General features: G+C 37.9%; 1 protein-coding gene and 2 non-coding genes across 3 annotated transcripts in view; all 3 read right to left on the bottom strand.

Moving 5' to 3' along the window:
- The window catches only part of LOC105060869 (methionine aminopeptidase 1D, chloroplastic/mitochondrial), a 72,314-nt gene that overhangs the window by 40,707 nt on the left and 14,161 nt on the right, over window positions 1-17,446 (bottom strand). The gene's annotated exons all lie outside the window — the stretch shown is intronic.
- LOC140853557 (small nucleolar RNA R71) lies at window positions 8,494-8,599 on the bottom strand. The gene has a single exon (XR_012136627.1). It is a non-coding gene; the product is annotated as a small nucleolar RNA R71 (small nucleolar RNA).
- On the bottom strand, window positions 17,176-17,281 carry LOC140853556 (small nucleolar RNA R71). Its single transcript, XR_012136626.1, has one exon. It is a non-coding gene; the product is annotated as a small nucleolar RNA R71 (small nucleolar RNA).

Below are 17,446 nucleotides of genomic sequence, written 5' to 3'. Positions count from 1 at the left end.
TCATGCTGAAAAGTGAGGATGAGGCATGGCAACTGTTTGAAATTTTAAGTGAAAATTCATTACATCATATGTCTGCCTCTATTAGAGATAAACCCATGTTAAACCCAAAAAGAGGTGGAATATATGAAGTAGGAAATGCCATAGATATCCATCAAAAGGTAGATGAACTGTCCCAAAAATTAGATCGTCTTCTAAATACTGGACAATCTCCGATTCCACCTAACTCAATCCAAGAAGTTTGTGCATTGTGTGCAAGTCCGAACCATTTTGTTAGTGAATGCCCAGCCGCACCTCAATTTTCTGAGTTTGTGCACGAGCAGGTTCAGCAAGTCCAACAAGCTCGCAGACCAGGAAACGATCCATATTCGAACACTTATAATCCCGGCTGGAGAAACCATCCAAATTTTTCCTGGAGACCACAACCAGTGGTTGGTCCTGCCACACCTCGACCTCAATATCAAGACCCAACATATAGGCATGGACCATACCATCAATTTCAAAATGTTCCTCAACCGTCTACTACTGGTCACAGCTCAGCTTTTGAGGAAAAAGTCCTGAAAGCACTAGAACGATTAGAAGTCAACACTCAGACCCTTAACTCCCACACACAATCCATTGCTAAGCTAGAGACCCAAATAGGTCAACTAGCAACTGCATTTAGTAGGAGGGAAGGAGAAAATTACCTAGCCAACCAGAGAGCAACCCAAGAGGGCAATTTGTGATTGAGAGTTCTAATACCCCAGAAGCTTTTTCTGAACATGCCAAATCAATCATGACTCTGAGAAGTGGGAAGGTCATTGAACACACTAGTAAAACCAATGAGACCGACCCTAAACCTCTAACCGAATCCAAATCACCCAAGAACAAGGAGGACCTGAAAATAGAGAAGGAACCAACTGCACCGGAATCATCTTACTTGCCTAAAGCCCCATTTTCGGATGCCCTGAAAGCCCCTATTCCTGCAGATAAGAAGGGAGGAAAACTTGATGAGATGTTGGAATTATTTAAGCAAGTCCAAATTAATCTTCCCCTTCTAGACGCAATCAAACAGGTCCCTGCTTATGCCAAATTTTTGAAGGATTTGTGCACCCAAAAACGTAAATCTAGATCACAAATCCCAAAGAAAGTACGTCTCACTGAACAGGCTAGTTCTGTCTTCCAGCATGCCACTCCTCCAAAGCTTAAGGACCCAGGAGCCCCCATCATTTCCTGTGTTATAGGAGATTATCACATTGAAAAAGCTCTTCTGGATTTAGGGGCAAGTGTGAATCTTTTACCTAGTTCGGTGTATGAACTTTTTGGATTTGGAGAACTGAAACCCACATCAGTCACACTGCAGTTAGCCGATAGATCAATTAAGGAACCACGTGGAATGCTTGAGGATGTCTTGGTCAAGGTAGATGAGTTTTACTTTCCAGTTGATTTTCTGGTTCTCGATATGGAATTAAGTGGCAACCCCAGACAAATTCCATTATCTTAGGACGATCCTTCCTAGCTACGGCAAATGCATGCATTAATTGTAGGACAGGAGTCATGGACGTATCGTTTGGGAATAAGAAACTAAGACTGAATGTGTTTGGTGCTTCCCAAGGACCATCAATGGATAGTTGCTTCGAAGTAGATACACTAGAAGATATTATAGAAGATGCAACACCCATAATTCTAGTACCAGACCCCTTAGATACTTGCTTGGCTCACTTTGGAGTGTGTGACTTTGAGGAATATATGAAAGAAGTTAACATCTTGTTAGATACACCACATGATAAAAACACTCCTCCATGGACAATCAAGTATGAGCCATTGCCCACATTAGCCAGTACACCAATAGTCCCATCTTTAGAATCACCACCTACGTTAGAATTGAAACCTCTTCCTGCTACGCTTAAGTATGTATTTCTAGGACTCAATGACACCCTCCCGGCAATCATTGCATCAGACTTGACCCCTAATCAGGAAGCACAATTGGTTGGTATTCTGAAGGAACACAAAGAGGCTATCGGTTGGTCCATTGCCGATTTAAAAGGAATTGACCCCTCTATTTGCATGCACCATATTCATTTTGAGGAACATGCCAAACCCCATCGAGATATGCAGAGGAGATTGAACCCAAACATGCGTGAAGTAGTAAAGAAAGAGGTGGTAAAGTGGTTAGATGCTGGAATCATCTACCCCATATCCGATAGTAAATGGGTCAGTCCACTCAAGTAGTACCTAAGAAATCTGGTATTACTGTGGTGGAAACGAAGAAGGTGAACTACTTCCAACTCGCATATCATCTGGATGGCGAGTATGCATAGATTATAGAAAACTGAATGCCGTTACTAGGAAGGATCATTTTTCATTGCCCTTCATCGACCAAATCCTAGAACGGTTAGCAGGACAAAGTTTCTACTATTTTCTTGATGGTTATTCAGGGTACAATCAAGTACCTGTATTTCGGATGATCAAGAAAAGACTACCTTCACCTGCCCCTATGGCACCTTCTCTTTTCGGCGTATGCCATTCGGGCTTTGCAATGCACCCGCTACATTTCAACGGTGCATACTGGCCATTTTTTCGGATATGGTGGACAAATGTCTTGAAGTTTTTATGGATGATTTTTCTGTGTTTGGAACCACCTTTGAGGATTGTCTCCATAATCTTTCCAAAGTTCTTAAACGGTGTATGGAGACAAATCTTGTCCTAAGTTGGGAAAAGAGCCATTTCATGGTGCGGAAAGGAATTGTATTAGGACATATTATTTCTGAAAAAGGGATCGAGGTAGATAAAGCCAAAGTTGAGGTTATTTCAAAACTACCACCCCCTACTTCGGTCCGACAAATACGATCTTTCTTAGGTCATGCTGGATTTTATAGACGCTTCATCAAAGACTTTAGCAAGATTTCAAGACCCTTGTGCAATCTGTTAGCCAAGGATACACCATTTGTCTTTGATAAAGACTGTTTGAAAGCGTTCAACACATTACGAACAGCCCTGACAACAGCACCCATAATAAAACCCCCTGACTGGTCCATTCCATTTGAGATTATGTGTGATGCCTCTGACTTTGCAATAGGTGCCGTCTTAGGCCAAAAAATCAATAAGGAGCCACATGTGATCTATTATGCTAGCAAGACTCTTTCCGATGCCCAATTAAACTACACCACAACAGAAAAAGAGCTACTAGTAGTAGTGTTCGCCCTTGAAAAATTTTGCTCATATCTGTTAGGGTCTAAGGTTCTAGTTTACTCTGATCATGCGGCTCTGAAACATCTCCTCTCAAAGAAAGATACTAAACCGGTTTGATCAGATGGATCCTTCTTTTACAAGAATTTGATCTGAAAATCCGAGATAAGAAGGGTTCTGAGAATGTGGTAGCTGATCACATCTCCAAGATCTTAGTTGAACACACGATAGGCATAGATGAGGTCAAAGAAAAATTTCCTGACGAACAACTTTTCGCAATCTCCTCTAGCCGTCCTCCATGGTTTGCCCATATTGTCAATTACTTGTCAACAGGACAAGTACTTCTCACTGGACAAAACAAGAAAAGGATCGATTTTTCTCGCAAATTAAACATTATTTCTGGGAAGAACTGAACTATTCAATTACTGTCCTGACCAAATTATTCGCCGTTGTGTCCCCGAGAGTGAATTCCAAAGCATTCTCACTTTTTGCCATTCTTCGGCATGTGGGGGACATTTTAGTGGAAGAAAAACTGCAGCAAAAGTACTGCAGAGTGGGTTTTATTGGCAATGCTTTTCAAGGATGCACATGAATTTGGCCGAAGTTGTCTGCGATGTCAGCAAACAGGAAATTTATCCAAGAAGGATATGATGCCGCTGACCCCCATTTTAGTAGTAGAAATTTTCGATGTTTGGGGGATTGATTTCATGGGACCTTTTCCAGCCTCATTTGGATTTGAATATATTCTAGTGGCAGTTGATTACGTATCAAAATGGGTGGAGGCAATAGCTACATGGACTAATGATAATAAAATTGTAATTAGTTTTATCCAACGAAACATCATTAGTCGATTTGGCTTCCCAAGGTGATCATTAGTGATGGGGGGACTCATTTTACGAATAAATATTTTGAAGCACTTATGAAAAAATATAATATTTTACACAAAGTGGCCACACCATATCACCCCCAAACTAATGGTCAGGTAGAGGTGTCAAATAGGGAGATTAAACATATCCTAGAAAAGACGGTTAGGCCCGATAGAAAGGATTGGTCTCTTCGCTTAGACGATGCATTATGGGCTTACCGTACTGCTTTTAAAACACCCATAGGAATGTCTCCCTATCGACTTGTATTCGAAAAAGCTTGTCATTTGCGGTGGAATTGGAACATCGTGCATTTTGGGCCATACGGCAATTTAACTTTGATATGAAAAATGCTGGTTCCAATAGGAGACTCCAATTAAATGAACTTGAAGAGCTACGCAATGAAGCATATGAGAGGTCAAAATTTATAAGGCTCGAACTAAAGCATATCATGATAAATTTATTGCACGAAAAATATTCGAGCCCAATCAAAAAGTTTGGCTCTTCAATTCTAGGTTGCATCTGTTTCCTGGAAAACTTCGCTCACGTTGGGACGGACCTTTTATTGTAACTCAGGTATTTCCTCATGGAGCTATAGAACTCAAAAATCCTAAACAGGAGAACACTTTTAAAGTGAACGGTCAGCGATTGAAACCTTACATAGATGGAATTAGTGATGGAGAATTAATTGAATCTGTTGATTTAGTGGATCCAAAACTGCCATAATACTCAATTCAGTCTGGCTGAAGACGTAAAACTTAGCGCTTGTTGGGAGGCAACCCAACGATTTCATATTTTTTTACTTTATCGCAGCTGCAGGAATTTAGAACAAGAGCCTATTAATCAATGAAGCTATCTTCAACTTTCGAAGCAAAATTATCCCAGGTGCACTCTTTCCTTTTATTTTCTTTGCTTTTCTACTCCATTGAGGACAATGTAGATTAAGTTGGGGGGGGAATTAATCAAATCCTCGAGTATGGTCAGAAATAATTAGTTTTGTGTATTCAAATTTTGATTAAGAGTCAATTAGGCATCCTAATAAATGAATGATTAACGGTCAAGATAATTTTAGAGATACTGAGAAATAAATTATTAAGAAAATCAATGAATGGTAGTGTTTAAACTAGATCAAATTTTAGGAGTGATTCTACAACCTTCTTCTTACTGATCTCAATAAAAAATCTGCTTCATGAGAAATTGAGTGGAAAGATCGAGGTATGCAAAAAATTCTCCTTAAAATTTATATATATATATATATATAAAAAAAAGAGAAAGAAAAAATAACATTGGTCTCCTACTGAGTAACCGGGCCCTTTCGCCTAAGAAGCGTTGTGGTTCGCGTAAAAAGGTAGGCAATGTTAAAAAAAAAAATAATAATAATAATAATAATAAAATATATATATATTAAGGGGACTAAATTACAAGAAGATAATAAACCTCTTTTCCATTAAGTTAGAGGATTTAAAGAGTAAAGTGGAGAGTTGGTGAAAGAAAAGCTCTGAAATTTCTTTAGTTAATACTCAGCCACTAATTGGGTCAAATTGATAATCCAATGAAATATCTCTTTAATGGTCTGACCAAGTAACATCTACTTTTTGGGATGCCTAACCTACTTTTTATTTAAAATCAAGTCGGTACACAATGCTGATATATCTATTTTACTCGAGGACGAGCAAAATTCAAGTTGGAGGGTGTGATAAACACTTAATTTAAGTATTTTAAATTAAAAAATTATATTTAATTTATCTTATTTATTAAGAATTTGATGTTTCTTTCTATGTTTTACAGGAAAGGTGATCGCCGATACAAAAAGTCCGATTCATAGATCAAAAAGACTCAAGTTTGAAGAAAATTAGACTTAAAATAAAATTAAAATAAAAGAAAGACGCATCCGGTATTATAGAAAATGAAGATACTATGCAAGAAATCCAGAAAGGATATAGATGTCATTATGAAGGAACTTTTGTTTCTTTTTGGAATATACAAAAAAGGTTTCACGTGAATCAAAGGCTCTGGGCGGTTTCACATGAATTCAAAGGCTCTGGGCAGTTTCACGTGAATTCAAAACAAAAGAAAGGTGACGCGGGATGCAGACGCGGGCAGAACGCGGAACGCATGAGGAATGGACGCGGCGTGAGCTTGTGGGCGCACGGGTGAGTGTGGATGCGGCGGGACGGACGCAAGCAGGCGCGCACCGCAGATACAGTGGCGAGCAAATTAAAGGAAAAAATTTTTATTTGGAAATACCTTAAGTGAAAAAATTTGTATTTTTTTTTTAGTCCCACATCGAAAAACCATGTAAAACTCCTCCCTCCTAATACCTATAAAAAGGCTTTTGTACTCCCATTAGAGGGGAGCCCAGAAATTCTTCTAGAGCCTTGCATAGAGGGATAGAAAGGGACTACTTCATGAGCAGCTAGGCTAGCAGTCTCGGGAGTGGAGAAAAATTTTGTAACGACACAGAAATGGTTTATTATTCTAAACTTTCCTGTATTTCTTTATATGCAATAAAGATTATTTTTTTATTTAAATTGTCATGAGTTCTTTAATTGCTCTCATTTATATTTTTTATTTATGCTTTCTTGTTAGATTAATATTAGGAATAGCTTTTACTTTCCGGAGACGCGCCGTGATCTACGGATACGGGGCGTGCCGAGGAAAGAAGAGTTATTTACCCAATACTTTTTGGAGACGCACCGTGATCTACGGGTACGGAGCGTGCCGAGGAAAGAAGGTATTTTTCTAAGATTAATCGCATCCATTTAATTAAAAAAAAAAAAAAAGAGATACAACTCTGCTAGTGCAAAGTGATTCAAAACTCCCAAGTTCTTTATTTTCTAATTACCTTAATTTTAAGATAATTTATTTTCTAAATCAAAAACAAGTTTCTTTCTTTTATCTTGCAATCTCAACTTAGCCCAAGGTCCCTGAGGATACGATCTCGACTCATCCTACCTACGTAGTGAGTAGAGTTATTTTTGATGCTATCAACGACTACGCATCAAATTTTGGCGCCGTTGCCGGGGATCTTGGTACAGTTGAATTAAAAAATAAAAAAAAAATTTTTTTTTAAAATACTTTTCAGTTTTTATTTCTTGTTTTAATTTTTTTTTCAATGCTTTCTAGCTAGATAATCTTATTTGCATAATTACATAATTACCTTGCATAACTAATTTACTATTTAGAAATTTTTTGCTTAGAATAATTTGCTACTTTTTATAGCCTAGTGATTTATTGCTTTTTTAGACTTAATCACTTAAATTTATTTTCTTGCAAAACTAAAAAAAAAAATCACTGACATTTCATAACACTTAACTAAAATAGCGTAACCTCAAATATAAAAATTTCTAACTTGATTGGACACCTTGTTTCTTTGCATTGCATCTCCATAATTAATCTTAAGGACAATAACCCATTAACCAGATAAGGTGGGGATTTGATCACTCTTTATTGGCCCACAAATCACTCCCTTGCATTTGCATAACCTAGACCTTAATTTAAAATCAACTAGACGTCAGCCTTAGGAATTTCGAGCTCAATAGGATAAGAAAGCTCTAGAGTTGAACCAAGTGCGGATTGGTTAATTGCTCGGTGTCTAAGGCAAGTGGTTAAAGAATGTGGTTTTCAATTGGTTCCGTTGACTGACCTGGCCAACTCAGTTGGTGTCTAAGGAAAGCAACGAGCAGGGAACCTCTTACATCTTACGCTTACCTGGCCGAGTCAGTTAGTCAGTCTTGAGCTTGGAGTACCAAAAGCGGTCTTGAAAGTTAGGAGCTGTCTAGATCTAAGTTAACCTTAGGATAGAGAGTCTATGATTGTTTAAGTTGATTGCAATTAACATCTAAACATTAATTAATTTCTCCCTTTTCATAGATTTAAGATTCTTAGGTTCTTCTCTTTAGATTTTCTTCATTCTTTTCTCACTTTATTAATATATATTATAAAAAAAAAAAAAAAATTTGTGTGTGCTCTACAGTATAATTGTAAGGTGTATGCTTGGCCGTAGATCGTTACGACCAGAAATCAACCTTTTGATCCAGAAATAGAAAGAACCTTTAGAGCCAACAGACGTAAAAACATGGACCGAAATCAGGAGAATGATCCACCCAAGCAATTGAAGGAGTACTTTACTCCTTCCACATATACCTACTCTCCTTGTATTCAAGTGCCCCCTGTGGAGGCCACTCAATATGAAATTAAGTCCAGTATAATCCAAATGTTACCTTCATTTTATGGACTTAGTAATGAGGACCCTTATAAACATCTTGAAGAATTTCTTGAAATATGCTCAACTGTCAAAATTCACAACTTCTCCGATGATGCTCTTAGGTTGAAATTATTCCCTTTTTCACTTAAGGACAAAGCCAAATACTGGCTACATACTTTGGATTCCATGACTATATCAACCTGGGACCAGCTGCAAGGAGAGTTTCTCAAGAAATATTTTCCCATAGGAAAAATGAATCAAATAAGGAAAGCCATAACTAGTTTTTCCCAATTAGATGGAGAAATATTTCATGAAACATGGGAAAGATTAAAGGACCTTATTAGAAAATGCCCCCACCATGCTGTACCCAAGTGGCAGTTAATCCAATATTTTTATGATGGGCTCTCTGAAAGACATCGACAAATGGTCGATGCATCATGCGGTGGGACATTCATGCTGAAAAGTGAGGATGAGGCATGGCAACTGTTTGAAATTTTAAGTGAAAATTCATTACATCATATGTCTGCCTCTATTAGAGGTAAACCCATGTTAAACCCAAAAAGAGGTGGAATATATGAAGTAGGAAATGCCATAGATATCCATCAAAAGGTAGATGAACTGTCCCAAAAATTAGATCATCTTCTAAATACTGGACAATCTCCGATTCCACCTAACTCAATCCAAGAAGTTTGTGCATTGTGTGCAAGTCCGAACCATTTTGCTAGTGAATGCCCAGCCGCACCTCAATTTTCTGAGTTTGTGCACGAGCAGGTTCAGCAAGTCCAACAAGCTCGCAGACCAGGAAACGATCCATATTCGAACACTTATAATCCCGGCTGGAGAAACCATCCAAATTTTTTCTGGAGACCACAACCAGTGGTTGGTCCTGCCACACCTCGACCTCAATATCAAGACCCAACATATAGGCATGGACCATACCATCAATTTCAAAATGTTCCTCAACCGTCTACTACTGGTCACAGCTCAGCTTTTGAGGAAAAAGTCCTGAAAGCACTAGAACGATTAGAAGTCAACACTCAGACCCTTAACTCCCACACACAATCCATTGCTAAGCTAGAGACCCAAATAGGTCAACTAGCAACTGCATTTAGTAGGAGGGAAGGAGGAAAATTACCTAGCTAACCAGAGAGCAACCCAAGAGGGCAATTTGTGATTGAGAGTTCTAATACCCCAGAAGCTTTTTCTGAACATGCCAAATCAATCATGACTCTGAGAAGTGGGAAGGTCATTGAACACACTAGTAAAACAAATGAGACCGACCCTAAACCTCTAACCGAATCCAAATCACCCAAGAACAAGGAGGACCTAAAATAGAGAAGGAACCAACTGCACCGGAATCATCTTACTTGCCTAAAGCCCCATTTTCGGATGCCCTAAAGCCCCTATTCCTGCAGATAAGAAGGGAGAAAACTTGATGAGATGTTGAAATTATTTAAGCAAGTCCAAATTAATCTTCCCTTCTAGACGCAATCAAACAGGTCCCTGCTTATGCCAAATTTTTGAAGGATTTGTGCACCCAAAAATGTAAATCTAGATCACAAATCCCAAAGAAAGTACGTCTCACTGAACAGGCTAGTTCTGTCTTCCAGCATGCCACTCCTCCAAAGCTTAAGGACCCAGGAGCCCCCATCATTTCCTGTGTTATAGGAGATTATCACATTGAAAAAGCTCTTCTGGATTTAGGGGCAAGTGTGAATCTTTTACCTAGTTCGGTGTATGAACTTTTTAGATTTGGAGAACTGAAACCCACATCAGTCACACTGCAGTTAGCCGATAGATCAATTAAGGAACCACGTGGAATGCTTGAGGATGTCTTGGTCAAGGTAGATGAGTTTTACTTTCCAGTTGATTTTCTGGTTCTCGATATAGAATTAAGTGGCAACCCCAGACAAATTTCCATTATCTTAGGATGACCCTTCCTAGCTACGGCAAATGCATGCATTAATTGTAGGACAGGAGTCATGGACGTATCGTTTGGGAATAAGAAACTAAGACTGAATGTGTTTAGTGCTTCCCAAGGACCATCAATGGATAGTTGCTTCGAAGTAGATACACTAGAAGATATTATAGAAGATGCAACACCCATAATTCTAGTACCAGACCCCTTAGATACTTGCTTGGCTCACTTTGGAGTGTGTGACTTTGAGGAATATATGAAAGAAGTTAACATCTTGTTAGATACACCACATGATAAAAACACTCCTCCATGGACAATCAAGTATGAGCCATTGCCCACATTAGCCAGTACACCAATAGTCCCATCTTTAGAATCACCACCTACGTTAGAATTGAAACCTCTTCCTGCTACGCTTAAGTATGTATTTCTAGGACTCAATGACACCCTCCCGGCAATCATTGCATCAGACTTGACCCCTAATCAGGAAGCACAATTGGTTGGTATTCTGAAGGAACACAAAGAGGCTATCGGTTGGTCCATTGCCGATTTAAAAGGAATTGACCCCTCTATTTGCATGCACCATATTCATTTTGAGGAACATGCCAAACCCCATCGAGATATGCAGAGGAGATTGAACCCAAACATGCGTGAAGTAGTAAAGAAAGAGGTGGTAAAGTGGTTAGATGCTGGAATCATCTACCCCATATCCGATAGTAAATGGGTCAGTCCCACTCAAGTAGTACCTAAGAAATCTGGTATTACTGTGGTGGAGAACGAAGAAGGTGAACTACTTCCAACTCGCATATCATCTGGATGGCGAGTATGCATAGATTATAGAAAACTGAATGCCGTTACTAGGAAGGATCATTTTTCATTGCCCTTCATCGACCAAATCCTAGAACGGTTAGCAGGACAAAGTTTCTACTATTTTCTTGATGGTTATTCAGGGTACAATCAAGTACCTATATTTTCGGATGATCAAGAAAAGACTACCTTCACCTGCCCCTATGGCACCTTCTCTTTTCGGCGTATGCCATTCGGGCTTTGCAATGCACCCGCTACATTTCAACGGTGCATACTGGCCATTTTTTCGGATATGGTGGACAAATGTCTTGAAGTTTTTATGGATGATTTTTCTGTGTTTGGAACCACCTTTGAGGATTGTCTCCATAATCTTTCCAAAGTTCTTAAACGGTGTATGGAGACAAATCTTGTCCTAAGTTGGGAAAAGAGCCATTTCATGGTGCGGAAAGGAATTGTATTAGGACATATTATTTCTGAAAAAGGGATCGAGGTAGATAAAGCCAAAGTTGAGGTTATTTCAAAACTACCACCCCCTACTTCGGTCCGACAAATACGATCTTTCTTAGGTCATGCCGGATTTTATAGACGCTTCATCAAAGACTTTAGCAAGATTTCAAGACCCTTGTGCAATCTGTTGCCAAGGATACACCATTTGTCTTTGATAAAGACTGTTTGAAAGCGTTCAACACATTACGAACAGCCCTGACAACAGCACCCATAATAAAACCCCCTGACTGGTCCATTCCATTTGAGATTATGTGTGATGCCTCTGACTTTGCAATAGGTGCCGTCTTAGGCCAAAAAATCAATAAGGAGCCACATGTGATCTATTATGCTAGCAAGACTCTTTCCGATGCCCAATTAAACTACACCACAACAGAAAAAGAGCTACTAGTAGTAGTGTTCGCCCTTGAAAAATTTTGCTCATATCTGTTAGGGTCTAAGGTTCTAGTTTACTCTGATCATGCGGCTCTGAAACATCTCCTCTCAAAGAAAGATACTAAACCGCGTTTGATCAGATGGATCCTTCTTTTACAAGAATTTGATCTGAAAATCCGAGATAAGAAGGGTTCTGAGAATGTGGTAGCTGATCACATCTCCAAGATCTTAGTTGAACACACGATAGGCATAGATGAGGTCAAAGAAAAATTTCCTGACGAACAACTTTTCGCAATCTCCTCTAGCCGTCCTCCATGGTTTGCCCATATTGTCAATTACTTGTCAACAGGACAAGTACTTCTCACTGGACAAAACAAGAAAAGGATCGATTTTTCTCGCAAATTAAACATTATTTCTGGGAAGAACCTGAACTATTCAATTACTGTCCTGACCAAATTATTCGCCGTTGTGTCCCCGAGAGTGAATTCCAAAGCATTCTCACTTTTTGCCATTCTTCGGCATGTGGGGGACATTTTAGTGGAAGAAAAACTGCAGCAAAAGTACTGCAGAGTGGGTTTTATTGGCAATGCTTTTCAAGGATGCACATGAATTTGGCCGAAGTTGTCTGCGATGTCAGCAAACAGGAAATTTATCCAAGAAGGATATGATGCCGCTGACCCCCATTTTAGTAGTAGAAATTTTCGATGTTTGGGGGATTGATTTCATGGGACCTTTTCCAGCCTCATTTGGATTTGAATATATTCTAGTGGCAGTTGATTACGTATCAAAATGGGTGGAGGCAATAGCTACATGGACTAATGATAATAAAATTGTAATTAGTTTTATCCAACGAAACATCATTAGTCGATTTGGCTTCCCAAGGGTGATCATTAGTGATGGGGGGACTCATTTTACGAATAAATATTTTGAAGCACTTATGAAAAAATATAATATTTTACACAAAGTGGCCACACCATATCACCCCCAAACTAATGGTCAGGTAGAGGTGTCAAATAGGGAGATTAAACATATCCTAGAAAAGACGGTTAGGCCCGATAGAAAGGATTGGTCTCTTCGCTTAGACGATGCATTATGGGCTTACCGTACTGCTTTTAAAACACCCATAGGAATGTCTCCCTATCGACTTGTATTCGAAAAAGCTTGTCATTTGCCGGTGGAATTGGAACATCGTGCATTTTGGGCCATACGGCAATTTAACTTTGATATGAAAAATGCAGGTTCCAATAGGAGACTCCAATTAAATGAACTTGAAGAGCTACGCAATGAAGCATATGAGAGGTCAAAATTTATAAGGCTCGAACTAAAGCATATCATGATAAATTTATTGCACGAAAAATGTTCGAGCCCAATCAAAAAGTTTGGCTCTTCAATTCTAGGTTGCGTCTGTTTCCTGGAAAACTTCGCTCACGTTGGGACGGACCTTTTATTGTAACTCAGGTATTTCCTCATGGAGCTATAGAACTCAAAAATCCTAAACAGGAGAACACTTTTAAAGTGAACGGTCAGCGATTGAAACCTTACATAGATGGAATTAGTGATGGAGAATTAATTGAATCTGTTGATTTAGTGGATCCAAAACTGCCATAATACTCAATTCAGTCTGGCTGAAGACGTAAAACTTAGCGCTTGTTGGGAGGCAACCCAACGATTTCATATTTTTTTACTTTATCGCAGCTGCAGGAATTTAGAACAAGAGCCTATTAATCAATGAAGCTATCTTCAACTTCGAAGCAAAATTATCCCAGGTGCACTCTTTCCTTTTATTTTCTTTGCTTTTCTACTCCATTGAGGACAATGTAGATTAAGTTGGGGGGGGAATTAATCAAATCCTCGAGTATGGTCAGAAATAATTAGTTTTGTGTATTCAAATTTTGATTAAGAGTCAATTAGGCATCCTAATAAATGAATGATTAACGGTCAAGATAATTTTAGAGATACTGAGAATAAATTATTAAGAAAATCCAATGAATGGTAGTGTTTAAACTAGATCAAATTTTAGGAGTGATTCTACAACCTTCTTCTTACTGATCTCAATAAAAAATCTGCTTCATGAGAAATTGAGTGGAAAGATCGAGGTATGCAAAAAATTCTCCTTAAAATTTATATATATATATATATAAAAAAAAAGAGAAAGAAAAAATAACATTGGTCTCCTACTGAGTAACCGGGCCCTTTCGCCTAAGAAGCGTTGTGGTTCGCGTAAAAAGGTAGGCAATGTTAAAAAAAAAAATAATAATAATAATAATAATAAAATATATATATATTAAGGGGACTAAATTACAAGAAGATAATAAACCTCTTTTCCATTAAGTTAGAGGATTTAAAGAGTAAAGTGGAGAGTTGGTGAAAGAAAAGCTCTGAAATTTCTTTAGTTAATACTCAGCCACTAATTGGGTCAAATTGATAATCCAATGAAATATCTCTTTAATGGTCTGACCAAGTAACATCTACTTTTTGGGATGCCTAACCTACTTTTTATTTAAAATCAAGTCGGTACATAATGCTGATATATCTATTTTACTCGAGGACGAGCAAAATTCAAGTTGGGGGGTGTGATAAACACTTAATTTAAGTATTTTAAATTAAAAAATTATATTTAATTTATCTTATTTATTAAGAATTTGATGTTTCTTTCTATGTTTTACAGGAAAGGTGATCGCCGATACAAAAAATCCGATTCATAGATCAAAAAGACTCAAGTTTGAAGAAAATTAGACTTAAAATAAAATTAAAATAAAAGAAAGACGCATCCGATATTATAGAAAATGAAGATACTATGCAAGGAAATCCAGAAAGGATATAGATGTCATTATGAAGGAACTTTTGTTTCTTTTTTGAATATACAAAAAAGGTTTCACGTGAACTCAAAGGCTCTGGCGGTTTCACATGAATTCAAAGGCTCTGGGCAGTTTCACGTGAATTCAAAACAAAAGAAAGGTGACGCGGGATGCAGACGCGGGCAGAACGCGGAACGCATGAGGAATGGATGCGGCGTGAGCTTGTGGGCGCACGGGTGAGTGTGGATGCGGCGGGACGGACGCAAGCAGGCGCGCACCGCAGATACAGTGGCGAGCAAATTAAAGGAAAAAATTTTTATTTGGAAATACCTTAAGTAAAAAATTTATATTTTTTTTTTAGTCCCACATCGAAAAACCATGTAAAACTCCTCCCTCCTAATACCTATAAAAAGGTTTTGTACTCCCATTAGAGGGGAGCCCAAAATTCTTCTAGAGCCTTGCATAGAGGGATAGAAAGGGACTACTTCATGAGCAGCTAGGCTAGCAGTCTCGGGAGTGGAGAAAAAATTTTGTAACGACACAGAAATGGTTTATTGTTCTAAACTTTCCTGTATTTCTTTATATGCAATAAAGATTATGTTTTTATTTAAATTGTCATGAGTTCTTTAATTGCTCTCATTTATATTTTTTATTTATGCTTTCTTGTTAGATTAATATTAGGAATAGCTTTTACTTTCCGGAGACGCGCCGTGATCTACGGATACGGGGCGTGCCGAGGAAAGAAGAGTTATTTACCCAATACTTTTTGGAGACGCACCGTGATCTACGGGTACGGAGCGTGCGAGGAAAGAAGGTATTTTTCTAAGATTAATCGCATCCATTTAATTAAAAAAAAAAAAAAAGAGATACAACTCTGCTAGTGCAAAGTGATTCAAAACTCCCAAGTTCTTTATTTTCTAATTACCTTAATTTTAAGATAATTTATTTTCTAAATCAAAAACAACGTTTCTTTCTTTTATCTTGCAATCTCAACTTAGCCCAAGGTCCCTGAGGATACGATCTCGACTCATCCTACCTACGTAGTGAGTAGAGTTATTTTGATGCTATCAACGACTACGCATCAAATTTTGGCGCCGTTGCCGGGGATCTTGGTACAGTTGAATTAAAAAATAAAAAAAAAATTTTTTTTTTAAAATACTTTTAGTTTTTATTTCTTGTTTTAAATTTTTTTTTCAATGCTTTCTAGCTAGATAATCTTATTTGCATAATTACATAATTACCTTGCATAACTAATTTACTATTTAGAAAATTTTTTTGCTTAGAATAATTTGCTACTTTTTATAGCCTAGTGATTTATTGCTTTTTTAGACTTAATCACTTAAATTTATTTTCTTGCAAAACTAAAAAAAAAAATCACTGACATTTCATAACACTTAACTAAAATAGCGTAACCTCAAATATAAAAATTTCTAACTTGATTGGACACCTTGTTTCTTTGCATTGCATCTCCATAATTAATCTTAAGGATAATAACCCATTAACCAGATAAGGTGGGGATTTGGTCACTCTTTATTGGCCCACAAATCACTCCCTTGCATTTGCATAACCTAGACCTTAATTTAAAATCAACTAGACGTCAGCCTTAGGAATTTCGAGCTCAATAGGATAAGAAAGCTCTAGAGTTGAACCAAGTGCGGATTGGTTAATTGCTCGGTGTCTAAGGCAAGTGGTTAAAGAATGTGGTTTTCAATTGGTTCCGTTGACTGACCTGGCCAACTCAGTTGGTGTCTAAGAAAGCAACGAGCAGGGAACCTCTTACATCTTACGCTTACCTGACCGAGTCAGTTAGTCAGTCTTGAGCTTGGAGTACCCAAAAGCGGTCTTGAAAGTTAGGAGCTGTCTAGATCTAAGTTAACCTTAGGATAGAGAGTCTATGATTGTTTAAGTTGATTAAATTAACATCTAAACATTAATTAATTTCTCCCTTTTCATAGATTTAAGATTCTTAGGTTCTTCTCTTTAGATTTCTTCATTCTTTTCTCACTTTATTAATATATATTATAAAAAAAAAAAAAAAAATTTATGTGTGCTCTACAGTATAATTGTAAGGTATGCTTGGCCATAGATCGTTATGACCAGAAATCTAACCTTTTGATCCAGAAATAGAAAGAACCTTTAGAGCCAACAGACGTAAAAACATGGACCGAAATCAGGAGAATGATCCACCCAAGCAATTGAAGGAGTACTTTACTCCTTCCACATATACCTACTCTCCTTGTATTCAAGTGCCCCCTGTGGAGGCACTCAATATGAAATTAAGTCCAGTATAATCCAAATGTTACCTTCATTTTATGGACTTAGTAATGAGGACCCTTATAAACATCTGAAGAATTTCTTGAATATGCTCAACTGTCAAAATTCATAACTTCTCCGATGATGCTCTTAGGTTGAAATTATTCCTTTTTCATTAAGGACAAAGCCAAATACTGGCTACATACTTTGGATTCCATGACTATATCAACCTGGGACCAGCTGCAAGGAGAATTTCTCAAGAAATATTTTCCCATAGGAAAAATGAATCAAATAAGGAAAGCCATAACTAGTTTTTCCCAATTAGATGGAGAAATATTTCATGAAACATGGGAAAGATTAAAGGACCTTATTAGAAAATGCCCCCACCATGCTGTACCCAAGTGGCAGTTAATCCAATGTTTTTATGATGGGCTCTCTGAAAGACATCGACAAATGGTCGATGCATCATGCGGTGGGACATTCATGCTGAAAAGTGAGGATGAGGCATGGCAACTGTTTGAAATTTTAAGTGAAAAATTCATTACATCATATGTCTGCC

Source organism: Elaeis guineensis, chromosome 13 (genome assembly GCF_000442705.2).
Source record: "Elaeis guineensis isolate ETL-2024a chromosome 13, EG11, whole genome shotgun sequence".
NCBI lineage: Eukaryota > Viridiplantae > Streptophyta > Magnoliopsida > Arecales > Arecaceae > Elaeis > Elaeis guineensis.
The sequence above is the reverse complement of the archived record's forward strand: the minus strand, read 5'-3'. Positions and strand labels throughout refer to the sequence as shown.